General features: G+C 27.5%; 1 protein-coding gene across 1 annotated transcript in view; it reads right to left on the reverse strand.

Moving 5' to 3' along the window:
* LOC107446213 (uncharacterized) overlaps positions 1 to 18194 on the reverse strand; it is a 57103-nt gene that overhangs the window by 34279 nt on the left and 4630 nt on the right. The gene's annotated exons all lie outside the window — the stretch shown is intronic.

Consider the following 18194-nt stretch of genomic DNA (forward strand, 5'->3'; position numbering starts at 1 on the left):
TCGTTTTTACGCATCATTTCCTTTGATTGGAGAGATATTAATCTCCAAACAATAAAATAATCAATTCATTTATTTTATTTGCATATTGTTAAACGCTCTTTGGTGGAAAAAATTAAAATAAGTCTTAGATATAAATTTAATATGTTTAACATATATTCGATTTCAATAAAGTGAAACATGCAAAGAAATTAGTTCAGTATTTTTATGCATACTTATTATTAATCATAAAATTCAATTTCAAAATTTACCACAAAAAGAGATTCCGTTTGCTGGCTGTAGATGTGTCAATTACTATTACTAGTAACACTATTACTAGTGAAATACTTTAATATATTTTAGTTAATGACTGTGTTTCTGAATTTTTTGGCTAGTTTAGAAATATCATATCCAGTGGTCAAATAGCGAGTGTTGCGAAGGTCAAGAAGGTTCTGAAGACTAAGTTCATATACTTCATATGTTTAGTTAAATTCATATGTTTCGAAAAAAGTAATGCCTAAAAAGTATCTAAAATTTCTCTAAAGTCTTGAGACTTGGTAGATAAGGTAGTGTGATTGATAGGCTAAGCAATTTGAAAACATTTTATATAGAACATCTTGTGAAATTTTTTAAATAAGCTGTGATTCTAAAATTTCGTCAATGGCTTATGAAATGGTATGAGTTTGAAGAGCATGCCTGGTATGCGACCTGCAAAGTTTGAATGGATTAGAAAACAACAAGATCTATTGACAAAAAAAATGCAACGTTTGTTCTAAAAAATGAATAATAAAATTTAAAAAGGCTAAATTTGACTTTAAAAAATACTACAAAAAAATTTAAAAGCAATAAAATAAAATAAAAGTTGAAAAGTAACAAAAAATTATAAAATAACAAAGTTATAAAATAAAAAAATACTAAAAGTTATAAGATAACAAAAAAAGTAAGTATTAAAAATAATGAAACAAAAAATATCATAAATAATAAATAAACATAAATAATGTGACTGGAAACTATTAAAAACAATAAAATTATTTAAAAATAATAAAACAAATAAATTTTTTGAAAATAAACGGAGAGAAATATAATAAAAAAATTCAAAGATTTCCTAAACATTCTTCTTTTACATTCTAATTAATTTTTCGCGAAAGATGTTAAGTTTGAACTTTATGAGCATCTATTCAACCAAATTTACTTTTTCGGTTCTTAATAATGATAGTCATGAGGCTTCAAACAACTGACGTCATTAGTTATTAAAAACGTTCACGTTTTATTTATTAAGTGCTCAAAAAAATAGCGTTTTTCGAACGATAATATTACCCATTATAAAAGTATCCATGGGAAAGTTCTGAAGCTCAAATGCATCAGTGCATGCATTTTGACCAATTTGATTTCTTAAAGAGAAAAAAAAATGAACAAAATAAACTAAGTTGACATGAAACATTTAAAATAAATTGTCAACCTATCCCGCTTACAATATCCCTTTCACAAAATAAAAACTCAGTTTTTCATGCTTGAGTAAGTTTCACTTTCTACGTTAGTTATATTACATTTCCTCAGCTACCGACTTCAAAATAACATGTTTCCATTTTATGATTTTATCCTCATTGGATTGGACAAGTAGAGATTATTAATTATTTTAAAGATTGACAAAATATTAGAGACCCAATTTATTTATTTAAATGTCAGCATAACTCACAGCGAGCAATTATTCATATTTATTTAGTTAAATGAAAATGTGCACGCATTGGTCTAAAATAGTGGAAGTGAAATTTCGCTATCATGCCAACTTGAGAAAATTTGAATAAAATTGTTGAATGAAAATTTACTTTCATTATTCAATAATTATCATTAATCAGTTCAAAATAATCATTAATCGACTTAAATTATTATTAATCAGTTGAAATATGCATTTTTATTCAACAACTTTGTTGAAATTCTTTCACGTCGGCATGATCCACCATTTTAGAGCAATACGATGCGTGTATATTTTCATTTAACTAAATAAATATGAATAAATGCTCATTGAATTGTGTTGACATTTCAATAAGTAAATTGGGTTTCTAAAATTTTGTCAATCTTTAAAAGACTTCTTACTATTTGGTTAATCCAATAAGGATTAAATCATATGATAGAATGGAATGAACAGGGAATTTTTTAGTCGATAGCTGAGGAAATGCAATAGAATTAACATGGAAAGTGAATTTACTCCTTACAAGTCGATAGCCGTGGAGACTTGAGAGAATTTGAAATGATTAACGATTGCTTTGAACTGATTAATAATAATAATTGCATAATAAACGTACGTTTTTATGCAGCAATTTTATTCAAATTCTTTGAAGTCGGTATGATTTCCGACTTGTGAGGAATAAATTCACTTTCTACGTTAGTTATATTACATTTCCTCAGCTACCGACTACAAAATGACATGTTCCTTCCATTCTGTGATTTTATCCTTATTAGATTGGACAAGTAGAGATTATTAATTATTTTAAAGATTGACAAAATATTAGAGACCCAATTTATTTATTTAAATGTCAGCATAACTCCCAACGAGCAATTATTCATATTTATTTAGTTAAATGAAAATGTGCACGCATTGATCTAAAATGGTGGAAGTGAAATTCCGCTATCATGCCAACTTGAGAAAATTTGAATAAAATTGTTGAATGAAAATTTACTTTCATTATTCAATAATTATCATTAATCAGTTCAAAATAATCATTAATCGACTTAAATTATTATTAATCAGTTGAAATATGCATTTTTATTCAACAACTTTGTTGAAATTCTTTCACGTCGGCATGATCCACCATTTTAGAGCAATACGATGCGTGTATATTTTCATTTAACTAAATAAATATGAATAAATGCTCATTGAATTGTGTTGACATTTCAATAAGTAAATTGGGTTTCTAAGATTTTGTCAATCTTTAAAAGACTTCTTACTATTTGGTTAATCCAATAAGGATTAAATCATATGATAGAATGGAATGAACAGGGAATTTTTTAGTCGATAGCTGAGGAAATGCAATAGAATTAACATGGAAAGTGAATTTACTCCTTACAAGTCGATAGCCGTGGAGACTTGAGAGAATTTGAAATGATTAACGATTGCTTTGAACTGATTAATAATAATAATTGCATAATAAACGTACGTTTTTATGCAGCAATTTTATTCAAATTCTTTGAAGTCGGTATGATTTCCGACTTGTGAGGAATAAATTCACTTTCTACGTTAGTTATATTACATTTCCTCAGCTACCGACTACAAAATGACATGTTCCTTCCATTCTGTGATTTTATCCTTATTAGATTGGACAAGTAGAGATTATTAATTATTTTAAAGATTGACAAAATATTAGAGACCCAATTTATTTATTTAAATGTCAGCATAACTCCCAACGAGCAATTATTCATATTTATTTAGTTAAATGAAAATGTGCACGCATTGATCTAAAATGGTGGAAGTGAAATTCCGCTATCATGCCAACTTGAGAAAATTTGAATAAAATTGTTGAATGAAAATTTACTTTCATTATTCAATAATTATCATTAATCAGTTCAAAATAATCATTAATCGACTTAAATTATTATTAATCAGTTGAAATATGCATTTTTATTCAACAACTTTGTTGAAATTCTTTCACGTCGGCATGATCCACCATTTTAGAGCAATACGATGCGTGTATATTTTCATTTAACTAAATAAATATGAATAAATGCTCATTGAATTGTGTTGACATTTCAATAAGTAAATTGGGTTTCTAAGATTTTGTCAATCTTTAAAAGACTTCTTACTATTTGGTTAATCCAATAAGGATTAAATCATATGATAGAATGGAATGAACAGGGAATTTTTTAGTCGATAGCTGAGGAAATGCAATAGAATTAACATGGAAAGTGAATTTACTCCTTACAAGTCGATAGCCGTGGAGACTTGAGAGAATTTGAAATGATTAACGATTGCTTTGAACTGATTAATAATAATAATTGCATAATAAACGTACGTTTTTATGCAGCAATTTTATTCAAATTCTTTGAAGTCGGTATGATTTCCGACTTGTGAGGAATAAATTCACTTTCTACGTTAGTTATATTACATTTCCTCAGCTACCGACTACAAAATGACATGTTCCTTCCATTCTGTGATTTTATCCTTATTAGATTGGACAAGTAGAGATTATTAATTATTTTAAAGATTGACAAAATATTAGAGACCCAATTTATTTATTTAAATGTCAGCATAACTCCCAACGAGCAATTATTCATATTTATTTAGTTAAATGAAAATGTGCACGCATTGATCTAAAATGGTGGAAGTGAAATTCCGCTATCATGCCAACTTGAGAAAATTTGAATAAAATTGTTGAATGAAAATTTACTTTCATTATTCAATAATTATCATTAATCAGTTCAAAATAATCATTAATCGACTTAAATTATTATTAATCAGTTGAAATATGCATTTTTATTCAACAACTTTGTTGAAATTCTTTCACGTCGGCATGATCCACCATTTTAGAGCAATACGATGCGTGTATATTTTCATTTAACTAAATAAATATGAATAAATGCTCATTGAATTGTGTTGACATTTCAATAAGTAAATTGGGTTTCTAAGATTTTGTCAATCTTTAAAAGACTTCTTACTATTTGGTTAATCCAATAAGGATTAAATCATATGATAGAATGGAATGAACAGGGAATTTTTTAGTCGATAGCTGAGGAAATGCAATAGAATTAACATGGAAAGTGAATTTACTCCTTACAAGTCGATAGCCGTGGAGACTTGAGAGAATTTGAAATGATTAACGATTGCTTTGAACTGATTAATAATAATAATTGCATAATAAACGTACGTTTTTATGCAGCAATTTTATTCAAATTCTTTGAAGTCGGTATGATTTCCGACTTGTGAGGAATAAATTCACTTTCTACGTTAGTTATATTACATTTCCTCAGCTACCGACTACAAAATGACATGTTCCTTCCATTCTGTGATTTTATCCTTATTAGATTGGACAAGTAGAGATTATTAATTATTTTAAAGATTGACAAAATATTAGAGACCCAATTTATTTATTTAAATGTCAGCATAACTCACAGCGAGCAATTATTCATATTTATTTAGTTAAATGAAAATGTGCACGCATTGGTCTAAAATAGTGGAAGTGAAATTTCGCTATCATGCCAACTTGAGAAAATTTGAATAAAATTGTTGAATGAAAATTTACTTTCATTATTCAATAATTATCATTAATCAGTTCAAAATAATCATTAATCGACTTAAATTATTATTAATCAGTTGAAATATGCATTTTTATTCAACAACTTTGTTGAAATTCTTTCACGTCGGCATGATCCACCATTTTAGAGCAATACGATGCGTGTATATTTTCATTTAACTAAATAAATATGAATAAATGCTCATTGAATTGTGTTGACATTTCAATAAGTAAATTGGGTTTCTAAAATTTTGTCAATCTTTAAAAGACTTCTTACTATTTGGTTAATCCAATAAGGATTAAATCATATGATAGAATGGAATGAACAGGGAATTTTTTAGTCGATAGCTGAGGAAATGCAATAGAATTAACATGGAAAGTGAATTTACTCCTTACAAGTCGATAGCCGTGGAGACTTGAGAGAATTTGAAATGATTAACGATTGCTTTGAACTGATTAATAATAATAATTGCATAATAAACGTACGTTTTTATGCAGCAATTTTATTCAAATTCTTTGAAGTCGGTATGATTTCCGACTTGTGAGGAATAAATTCACTTTCTACGTTAGTTATATTACATTTCCTCAGCTACCGACTACAAAATGACATGTTCCTTCCATTCTGTGATTTTATCCTTATTAGATTGGACAAGTAGAGATTATTAATTATTTTAAAGATTGACAAAATATTAGAGACCCAATTTATTTATTTAAATGTCAGCATAACTCCCAACGAGCAATTATTCATATTTATTTAGTTAAATGAAAATGTGCACGCATTGATCTAAAATGGTGGAAGTGAAATTCCGCTATCATGCCAACTTGAGAAAATTTGAATAAAATTGTTGAATGAAAATTTACTTTCATTATTCAATAATTATCATTAATCAGTTCAAAATAATCATTAATCGACTTAAATTATTATTAATCAGTTGAAATATGCATTTTTATTCAACAACTTTGTTGAAATTCTTTCACGTCGGCATGATCCACCATTTTAGAGCAATACGATGCGTGTATATTTTCATTTAACTAAATAAATATGAATAAATGCTCATTGAATTGTGTTGACATTTCAATAAGTAAATTGGGTTTCTAAGATTTTGTCAATCTTTAAAAGACTTCTTACTATTTGGTTAATCCAATAAGGATTAAATCATATGATAGAATGGAATGAACAGGGAATTTTTTAGTCGATAGCTGAGGAAATGCAATAGAATTAACATGGAAAGTGAATTTACTCCTTACAAGTCGATAGCCGTGGAGACTTGAGAGAATTTGAAATGATTAACGATTGCTTTGAACTGATTAATAATAATAATTGCATAATAAACGTACGTTTTTATGCAGCAATTTTATTCAAATTCTTTGAAGTCGGTATGATTTCCGACTTGTGAGGAATAAATTCACTTTCTACGTTAGTTATATTACATTTCCTCAGCTACCGACTACAAAATGACATGTTCCTTCCATTCTGTGATTTTATCCTTATTAGATTGGACAAGTAGAGATTATTAATTATTTTAAAGATTGACAAAATATTAGAGACCCAATTTATTTATTTAAATGTCAGCATAACTCACAGCGAGCAATTATTCATATTTATTTAGTTAAATGAAAATGTGCACGCATTGGTCTAAAATAGTGGAAGTGAAATTTCGCTATCATGCCAACTTGAGAAAATTTGAATAAAATTGTTGAATGAAAATTTACTTTCATTATTCAATAATTATCATTAATCAGTTCAAAATAATCATTAATCGACTTAAATTATTATTAATCAGTTGAAATATGCATTTTTATTCAACAACTTTGTTGAAATTCTTTCACGTCGGCATGATCCACCATTTTAGAGCAATACGATGCGTGTATATTTTCATTTAACTAAATAAATATGAATAAATGCTCATTGAATTGTGTTGACATTTCAATAAGTAAATTGGGTTTCTAAAATTTTGTCAATCTTTAAAAGACTTCTTACTATTTGGTTAATCCAATAAGGATTAAATCATATGATAGAATGGAATGAACAGGGAATTTTTTAGTCGATAGCTGAGGAAATGCAATAGAATTAACATGGAAAGTGAATTTACTCCTTACAAGTCGATAGCCGTGGAGACTTGAGAGAATTTGAAATGATTAACGATTGCTTTGAACTGATTAATAATAATAATTGCATAATAAACGTACGTTTTTATGCAGCAATTTTATTCAAATTCTTTGAAGTCGGTATGATTTCCGACTTGTGAGGAATAAATTCACTTTCTACGTTAGTTATATTACATTTCCTCAGCTACCGACTACAAAATGACATGTTCCTTCCATTCTGTGATTTTATCCTTATTAGATTGGACAAGTAGAGATTATTAATTATTTTAAAGATTGACAAAATATTAGAGACCCAATTTATTTATTTAAATGTCAGCATAACTCCCAACGAGCAATTATTCATATTTATTTAGTTAAATGAAAATGTGCACGCATTGATCTAAAATGGTGGAAGTGAAATTTCGCTATCATGTCAACTTGAGAAAATTTGAATAAAATTGTTGAATGAAAATGTACGTTCATTATTCAATAATTATCATTAATCAGTTCAAAATTATCATTAATCGGTTTAAATCATTATTAATCAGCTCAAATATGCATTTCGGCATGATTGCAAAATTTCACTTCCACCATTTTAGAGCAATACGATGCGTGCATATTTTCATTTAACTAAATAAATATGAATAAATGCTTATGGAATGTGGTAGAATAGCGTGACTACCACTACAATTATTTCATGATGATCCGCAATTTATCACTACAATTATTTCTGAATAACTTTTAATCTTATAAGCGGATCTTTCCTTTCTAAAGCTCAATCTTAAGGATTCGAGGGGGTAACCCTCAAATATGCTAATTTATTATTGCCGTCGATATTTTAAGTTACGAAATCAGACACAAAAACGTATTTTCTCTGAATAAGCATACCTTTTGTTCGATGGATTTGGATGTCTGACCCCCAAAATATGGGGGGAGCCGCAATCAGAGAAATATGGTTCCCACAGTTAGGTCAGGAGAGCGTTCCTAAGTTTGTACCCCTTACTTTTAATTTTATTTTTTGCGTATTTCGCTATGTCTCAAGAATTTTTTAAGCGAATTCAAAAAATTTTGCGCGCAATTATAAAATTCATGAAAAACAATAAATATTTACAAAACGTAACTTTTAGTAAATATTTAATATTTTTTATTACTTTATTTAAAAATAATAGAAAATATTTTGAATTGTAAGATATGCAATTTTGTACATAATTTTAAAAAATGTAATTTTACATGGTAAAATACAAATTTTGAGCAAAATCTGATGAATAATTCCTGAGAAATCAAATTTAAAAAATACTGCTTCTTCTTTTTCTTCACCGAATCATTCAAATTAAATAACTATTACTATAAAAGTTATGGAATAATATTTTACGGTAAAAATGGATTTTACGAATGCTAGTTTTTTTATACCGTAATTTGATCTGGAATTTTTTACAGTGAAATTATGTACGGTAATTAAGCAATACTATAATTAACATGAGGTGTCTCTCATTATAGTTATGAATGAGCTATTTTTTTAATTGTCGTAAATGAGTCATTTCTTTTACTAACCAATTTCATAAAGTTCATGGTGGCTAACTTTGATCATGCTTGAATTACTATCTGATACACTTACATTGAAATATTGCTTATATTTCTTAACCTATACCCACCCTAAGAAAATTATATTTAAGAGAATAATTTTACCTCCCTTTTCTTGAAGTTAATTTTTAAATTTATTGAAAAAAAAAAACAATCCTATTATTAACTTCGTTATGCCTGAAATGAGAAATAGATTTCTTTCTTAACACAATATGAATATTTTACGAATTTATATTGTTAAAGCTTCTTTACAATTGTCATACATATCTTTAAAAAGAAATTCTAAATATAAATTTAATGCTCATTTAAATAATATATTAGAAACTATAAAGTATTCTATTGAATGAAAGTTCCATCTAGAGTTCTTAACATAAATTGAACTCCATTGACCTAAGTAGAGAATCCTTTCACCCTTTTTAAAAATATTCTGAAGTCCGACAACTTAACTATCTATACAACATCGATAGTTAATACACAAATAACTTTCATTTCTAGGCACAAACAATCAAACTCTCACAGTAAATTTAGTTCATTCGTGATTAAGCCATAGTAATGATTCCGAAATTAAAATGCAAATTTCACAAATTTTCCCGAAAAGTTTTCCTCCAATCATTTCCAGGAAAAGATTTCAGAAGTATATCTAACTAAATTGACAGCAATTTCCGATACCTTTCAAAAAAGCAGGAACATAATTTCTTTTAACATCTCCGCCACTTCCTCCAAGGGTTAAGAAACAAACCAAGGAATATCACTTTTCAAGAAGAACATTCAAGTTAAAAATTAAATGCTGTTTTATGATGTCATATCAACCAACTTGTTGCCACCTGGCTATTGTTTATACTCGTAAAAACTGGGTGACATACTTTTATTCTTTCCGAAATTACTAGCTTCCTATAAATATCGTCCAAGGGCAATGCGCCTGTGCGATTACGTTCTATTTTGCGTAAAAATGTCAGACATCCCACTTGCGTATGACCTACGGGGCGACGGCAGTGACCACGGGGCTTGTCCTAAAGGTCACGGTTACTTATGAACGATGTTGTTAACATTTAGTTTTGAGGAAAAACACTTTCTTTCGTCTATTATAATGGAAATCAATCCTTTTGTTTCCTGAATTTCATTCAATTCATATGTAAAGCTTCCTTTTATAAATTAAATATCCCATTTCAAAAGTTAAAATAAATTTTTGTTTCCTATTTCCGTGAAGGGTTAAGATATCATTTTACTTATCCCAAACTTTCGAACTAAATTTTTATGAGTTCACAAATTTCAATATACCCACTGATTTTTAGTTTTTTTCCAACAAATAAATATTCCGTCGCAGAACAATAATTACAGTCAAGCAAATTGTTTCTTTACATAATTTTAGCATTCAAAACAGATTTTGCTTTAAATCTTTAGCTCATTCATTTTAGTTCATCATCCCCTAGTGATCGTTTCTATAGAAACGATCGCTAGGGGAATTTTATTGGTTAGTTTGTTCAAAATTACATGTGATTTCAAGAGTATTCACTCACTTTGAAAGGATAATTTTGTCTTTCAATATTTTTTAGCTCAGTTAAAATGATTAATCTAATATTATGTGTATTTCACAAAAATGATGCAGAGATAAATTTTTTCTAAAGTGATCATTTTTGAGAAACGTATGAAAGATTTGCGTAACGTGCAAAAATAATTTACGTACAACGATCAGTGTTTGACACAGAAATAAATGGAAGTACGGAATGCAAATAATGAATGCAGAAATGAATGGAAGGAATGAATACAAGCAATAGCTACGTGTTTAAATAAACGACATTTTTAAAATTCGATTACTGAGGAGCTATTTGACTCAATTCATTCGAATTTTGTATTTTGACATATAAAATTATTTTTTTTTTTTAAAATGTAGCCAAATCCATATACCTTGCAATATAAAATTGTTTAGATTATTATTTAATAAAATAATAACAAAAATAATGAATAATTATTAATGATGACTTATGTGCGAAACTATCTTTGGATAAAGAATTTTAAAATTGTGTAAAAAATTTTCAATTCGCTTAAAACATTGTTAACATACGATGAAATACGCAAAAACCAAAATGAGCATTAAGGGGTCCAAACTTTCGACCGCTCTCCTGACAAATTTAATGGGACCAAAATTCCCTAATCTCGGCTACTACTCCCCCCCCCCCCCATATATTTTGAGGGTCAGAAATTCAAATCTGTTGAAAACAAATATAGGTTTATTAAAAGAAAGTAAGTCTGATTTTGTAACTTAAAATATCGTTTACATCAACTAATTTATAACCATCGTTGAACAGCCGACCCAATTTTTTGGGCTTACGACTACGAATATTCAACTCCACAGCCTTGTAGTTTTTAACCCAATCCAGAAAACAAGGGAACTCCTGGATGAAGTATTAAGAGAAATTGTCTTCGTTGAGGACTTTTTGATGGAACTAAATCGCTTTTGATTTACATGGCGTGGAAAACCACAAAAAAAACCACGGTCAACCTGCCTACAAGGGGAGTCTAACCCATGATCCGTCTACCAGTGAGGATATTTTACATCAGCACTGTGATCAGAGCAAGCCGGATGCGGTATTCGTATCGACCAGCCATTACTGGGATTCGAACCCAGTGCGCCTCATTGGAAGGCGAGCACTCTACTCCCTGAACCATCGCTCACACCAACTAAGTAGGATATTTGAGGTTTTTGCAAACTTAGCAAGCAAAAGATGAATTCAACCTATTGGCATAGGTTTAAAAATTCGTTTTTTGCTTGTTGGCTCAGTAACCTCTTGCAAGTTGTTGATCATTAAGTAAATTTGTCAGAAAATTTGCATCGAGGTGAATATGCACTGAATAAAAAAGAATTTATTATTTGCAACACAGTATACTAAAAGAAAAACTTTAATTCGATATAAAATGTTTTTGAAGGATGTTAAAACACTTTTGTTTTAATAAAATTGTGCAATTATCTTCTATCTGCGTTGTTTAGGTATTGACAATAAAAAATTTTACTTTTATAATTATTGAAAAATAAATGAAAATGTAAATATTGGTAAAATTTTAAATAAACATAATTAAATATTTTAAGTAAACGTAGTTTAAAACTTTAAATAAGCATAACTTAAAATTTTAAATAAACATAGTTTAAAATTTTAAAACAATATGTTTTTTGCTTTCTTTTCTCTAAAAATCGTGAAAACAATTAAATAAATACACCCTAAATAAGTTTTTAAAAAATTGAAATGTTTGAATAGTTCATTTGTAACAATAATTCCATAAATATTAACATTTAAATCAAAGTTTTTAGCAATGCAACTTACAAAATTTAACATTAGCATTAAGATCATTCATTAGCTTGGAGCAATAAATAAGCACTAATATTATTTAATTAAAATAAAAATATAAAATTCGTCGATAACGCTCATAAAAAAATTCATGAACATATTTATTTATGTTTTCTTTAAAATAAATATATATATATATATATATATATATATATATATATATATATATATATATATATATATATATATATATATATATATATATATATATATATATATATATATATATATATATATATATATATATATATATATATATATATATATATATATATATATATATATATATATATATATATATATATATATATATATATATATATATATATATATATATATATATATATATATATATATATATATATATATATATATATATATATATATATATATATATATATATATATATATATTTATAAAACCTAATCCCATCCTAAAATTTGGCATGGATGAAGCAGAAAAAGGAATAAACATCACCTTGATTGACGACTGTTTCCTTGCTAATCATCTTTATAATATCATATCTAAGTTGTCAAATAATTGCTAGCATAATTCAATGACTCTATCTAGTTAAGTTAATAAAATATTTCTTTTAATGTTTGACACCATTTTCGTTCTTTGACTTACTGCTTAGCCTAATATTTCATATCCATATTAAAAAAAGGTTTATTAACACGAAAATGCTTATTTCATTACAATGGATGCTGGAAAACAATGAGAATATGTTCCATTGTAAGTTTTTATGAGATATAAGGAATATTATCAATTTAGAAACTATTTTACATTGCAGAGACTTAAATTAACTAAAATACCATGCAAATAGGCTAATTAGAGATGTTTTATTTCTCCTGTTTTTATGAAGATAATTATTAATCCTTATCAACTGGTAATGATCTTATTCTTTGAATGAAATAATTTTAATAACTTATTATTCAACTAGGAAATAGCCCTTTTCAAACTTAAAATTTGCGGGGTATTATATATTTATTTATTTATTTGCATGTTTTATGTTTATTTATTTATTTATTTACATGTTTTTTGTTTGTTTATTTATTTATTTGCATGTTCTTTGTTCATTTATTTATTTATTTATTTGCATGTTTTTTGTTTATTTATTTATTTATTTATTTGCAAGTTTTTTGTTTATTTATTTATTTGCATGTTTTTCGTTTATTTATTTATTTTCATGTTTTTGTTTATTTATTTATTTATTTATTTTCATTCTTAACCTTATCAGTAAAATATCAATGAATATTACCTTAACTCTGTAGCACTAAACCAACTCAGTAAACTAGAATAACATCAACACTCTTCGATTTTCGCATAACTTGTGAAAGAAAACTCGAAAACTTCCCACGGTTCGCCAGATGAGAACTGCATTTTGTGTTTCCTATTTTAGCCACCTTTAATTCAGTTATTAAATTCAGGAATGACAACACAACGTTGAAATTGTAAGGAATCAATTTCATAAAAAATTTCATTAAAAGTATTTTCTCTTTTTAAAATTTCTAAAAAAAGAATTTGGAACTTTCGATAAACAACCCTGCTATCAAAGAGAAAAACTCATCACGCTAGGTGATTTATTTATTTTTGATAAAACTTTAGCTATATAATTAAAGAATTGTTTACGTAATCAAAAACCACTCATTCACTTTCATATCAATCGAGTGGCTCAATCAAAGACATTTAATTGACTAAATGCAGAATCCAATGGCGCAAGTGCGAGATGCAGCTATACTGCGCAAAGCTAAAAATTGAAAAGTAATTTTTGTGTTACTTAATGAAGGACATAAAATAAACAAATATAAAAATTATAAAAAATGTTAGGAAGCGAAAACATAAAGTAAGAAAACAAGCAAATAATGGTAAAAGATCATCGTGAAATCTCGGCTGAGTGAAACTGGTAATTAGATGATAAACTCTCATAGGGTTTTCTATCACAAAAAATATAAGCAATAGTAGAATCATTGTTCAACTAAAACCTTACAAAAAAATTGACTGTTGACTTAAAAAAGTATTTATCTTCATATTATCTTTTCAATTTATTATACAGGGTTATTCATAATTCCCTCCGGGGTTTCGAAGCGTTATAGTAAAAAAACGAAGACGAATATGGCAAAAAAGAACATATGAAATTTGTCCGAAAGTATTCAAGTTTTAATTTAAGCAGTTGCCGGTAGATGGCGATAACATGTACCACTGAAGGCAGTTGTAGTAAAGAAAAAGGGCGTTTACAGGCGGAGGGAATTATGAATAACCCTGTATAACTATATTAGGGGTAGAATTATATCTAATGTTCTGGCACAAGACTTATTATAAATATATGAGTACTTATCTTCATATTATCTTAAAACTTCATCATCTAACTATATTAGGAGCAGAATTATATCTATTGCTCTGATAGAAGACTTATAATTATAAATATATATCACAAGTACTTACGTTCGTATAAGTCATCTTCATATTATCTCATAACTCTATCCAATATATATTAGGAGCAGAATTATATCCAATACAAAAGTTTTAAAAGTTTGAGAGTTTATTATTTAAATATAGAATCGTGAATGATTGCTTTTATAATGAAACAAAATTAATAACAGCATATAAAATTTTCGTTGTAACTTGGGAATTAATTCTTCTGTGGGGACTTAGATTGTTCTGTGACGCACGTTTATGTTTTGAGGACTTTCTGTTTTAAAATCCAATTATAAGCAAAAATTCTAATTACGAGTTATTATCTTCAAATGAATGATTACATATTTTAAGATGGGGACTAATGTATGAGGCAGTGGTTTAAAAAATGGTATAATTAACTTTCCTATCAAAGATTTAATAAGCTGGGACATTTGAAACAAATATAGAATTTAATTAAAATTATTATTCATAACTCATAAAGCTCTTCATCTTTCCCTTATATATGTTTGTTCGGTTTATTTCATCGCTCATTTATAAGTCTAGAGAGAACTGATTGACATGGCTACAATGAATAAATTTAAAATATATATAGCTTTTTATAATCATGTATTTAAGGATGGTCTTATATATTCATCTCTAAAGGAAATATATTTATATATACATATTTTTCATCCGTCAGTTAGATTTCCTGACATCCTTCTCCCTTTCTAATTTTGATGGCACAACTTGAGTGAAAAACCACCGTGACACCATTCTTTTATGTTAAAGTCATAATATTGCTTATGATTCTAGCATAAGTTGATATTTGACACACTAAACATAGGAGGAAGACTTATTGACAACCACAAATATCTACTCAAAGAAAGGCTAACGAACTTAATGAGAAATAAGATATTGAATTCTTAATAGGTTTACAGTATTTAAAAGAGATAAATAATATCTAATTTTATAACTTTTGAAAGATAATCAATTATACTTTTCTAGAAATTTTGAAGATACAGAATTTTTACTTTAAGAATTCGATATCACACTTTTAAGTAAATTTACACATAAAATGAGTAAGTGAACATGAAAACACACTCTGTATTGTTTAAGAATATATTTTGTTAGACTTTCTCGGTTATTTTGATTGAATTTACTACATTTTATTATGACAAAATTGATAGTTTCCACGTAGAGTGAATTTAGTATTAAATACACTCTCTTTTAGTATTAAATTCACTATTTAGTATTAAATTCACTAATTTAGTATTAAATTCACTAACTCTTAAATTTAACTTAGACACTATAATTTAACAATTAGAACAAGAATGAATAAGTTTTAACTTTACTCACAGGAAAGTATAAATTTAAATTTTGCATTGTTAAATTGTTAACAATTCAAATATTATATAATATATTATTTAACTATTTATATAAACAACAGCCGCCGAAAGCCAACCAATGAGAACGCACCGTAAAAGGTTCCCTCTATCCTCCACTTACGCTTCTATTTTTATATTTTATAATCTGTCAAACTTGTTACGATAATATTTTAAGTCATTTTTGAAAGATAATGGTATGTGTAAATTTATTTGAATTTGCTACTCGCTTTATATAATTACATTTCGTATTTCATTCTGTATTTTTTTTTAATTTTTTGCTTTTTCTTTTCTATTTTTTGCGTGATAGGTTTTATTTTCATTTCAATTTTCGAAAAAAAAAGTTGAAAACAAGCAATGCATTGTTAGAATTTTCATTCTAAAAGTTACCGTAAAGTTTACGGTAAAGAATATTTTTTTTACCTTTACGGTTTTTAAACTGCTTACAAGTAGTATGGTTAAAAAAACCATGAATACAAAACCATACGGTTTTTTACTCAATAAGAACTAGTATGGTTTCACGACCGTAAAAATTTTTTTAAACAAAACATTGGAGATAGTTCAGCAGCCTTATGGTGCTGCTGTCTATAAGAGAAGGACAGTATTGCATTCCAATAGACAAGGGTCATGAATTGGGAATTACAGGACACTGAAAACACTTCATGTGTTGAAGAGAGTAAAGGAAATTTTGTGGAGTCAACGTTGGGACTCGAACCTACCTCCATTCTATCAGTTGTGAGATTGACCGATTAGCCCTCGGCTGTAATATGTACCCATCAGAAAGGAACTAAGTAGCTTCATTAGATGGGCCTAGTTGGTGTGATAAAATTCTGGTTTTTAACCGTAGTATGTGAAAGCAGTTAATAAGCGGTTTTTCTCATAGTCAACAGATTGAATACCATCTTATTTATGGTTATTTGACTGCTTTGTTTCAGTATGGTAAAATAACACTTAAATAAATTGTTATTTAACCATTTTTTAAAAGAAATTTCTAACAGTGTATTTAAGTGTTTTATTGACAAAACAGTGATAGTTTAAGTTAACGATCATCCGATGCTAACCCTTTTTTAATTATTTGCTTATTGTAATTTTTATTAAAAAAAAATAGCAATATTTTGCATGAAATATGCTGCAACTAATGTTAAATAGTGTTAAATTTAAACTAACCCAAAGATAACGAAATATTTTATGTTTACCAAAAATTTTTAAATCAAATATCTTTTTAACTTGCATTCTGTATTATTCACAGGATTTGCTTGTAAAGATTTAATTTATTTAATTTTAAACTTCTTAATAAAGTCTTTCAATTATAAAGAAATATTACTTTAGAAATCTTCCACAATCGAAATTTTATTCAATGCTTTATTAATGCAAACTAGAGCCTGGGTTATTTGCATATATTTAAGTTCATTTGGTTCTAAAAGATTAACTTATATCTAAATAATTTATGATAATTAAACAAGAGTTAATAGTTGGCTATATGCAATATTTATATTATAAGCATAATGTAAGACCAATTTTAATTAAAATGAATATAATAAATGTATTGTGAACGTATGTTAATAATTACAGTGAAATTACAGTATAATTACAGTGAAATTAATTAAAAACTCATTACAAATGGTGATTTTCAAATACTCGAACTAATGCTGGTTGAAAATCCCACACTCTTACTTTTATCAAAAAGGACTTAATTGAAACTTCTCAAAGCCGGAGTTAAAAATACAAACACATGACAAACACCTTGCACTTGTTATATATTAAAAGAAAATGACAAATGTAAGCACACTCTTTACGAATTCCGCAGCCTGCTTGCACCGACCACAGTGCTGAAGTAAAATATCCTCAGAGGTAGACGGATCATGGGTTAGAATTCCCTTGTCGTCAGGCTAATCGTGAGAGGTAGTTTTCAGGGTTTTCCTCACCAAGAATCGCAAGTGCGGTCTAGTTTCATCAACAAAGTCCCCCACGAAAGCAAAATTTCCTCCCAATACTTGACTCATAAGTTCCTTAGTCTTATGGGTTGGGTTTAATATTACAAGGCTAGGTATTTAGTCATTGATTGTGGTAAATTAAAAATTGGGTCGGCTGTTCAATGACGGTTATAAAATTTAAAATAAAATAAAATGTAGGCATAAAACTTTTTTTTAATAAACGATTGATAAACAATCCCAAACGCAAGAGAAAGATATTAGATATTCCCTAAA

This window comes from Parasteatoda tepidariorum, chromosome 9 (genome assembly GCF_982258835.1).
Source record: "Parasteatoda tepidariorum strain Cologne lab strain chromosome 9, Ptep-v5.0, whole genome shotgun sequence".
NCBI classification, from domain to species: domain Eukaryota; kingdom Metazoa; phylum Arthropoda; class Arachnida; order Araneae; family Theridiidae; genus Parasteatoda; species Parasteatoda tepidariorum.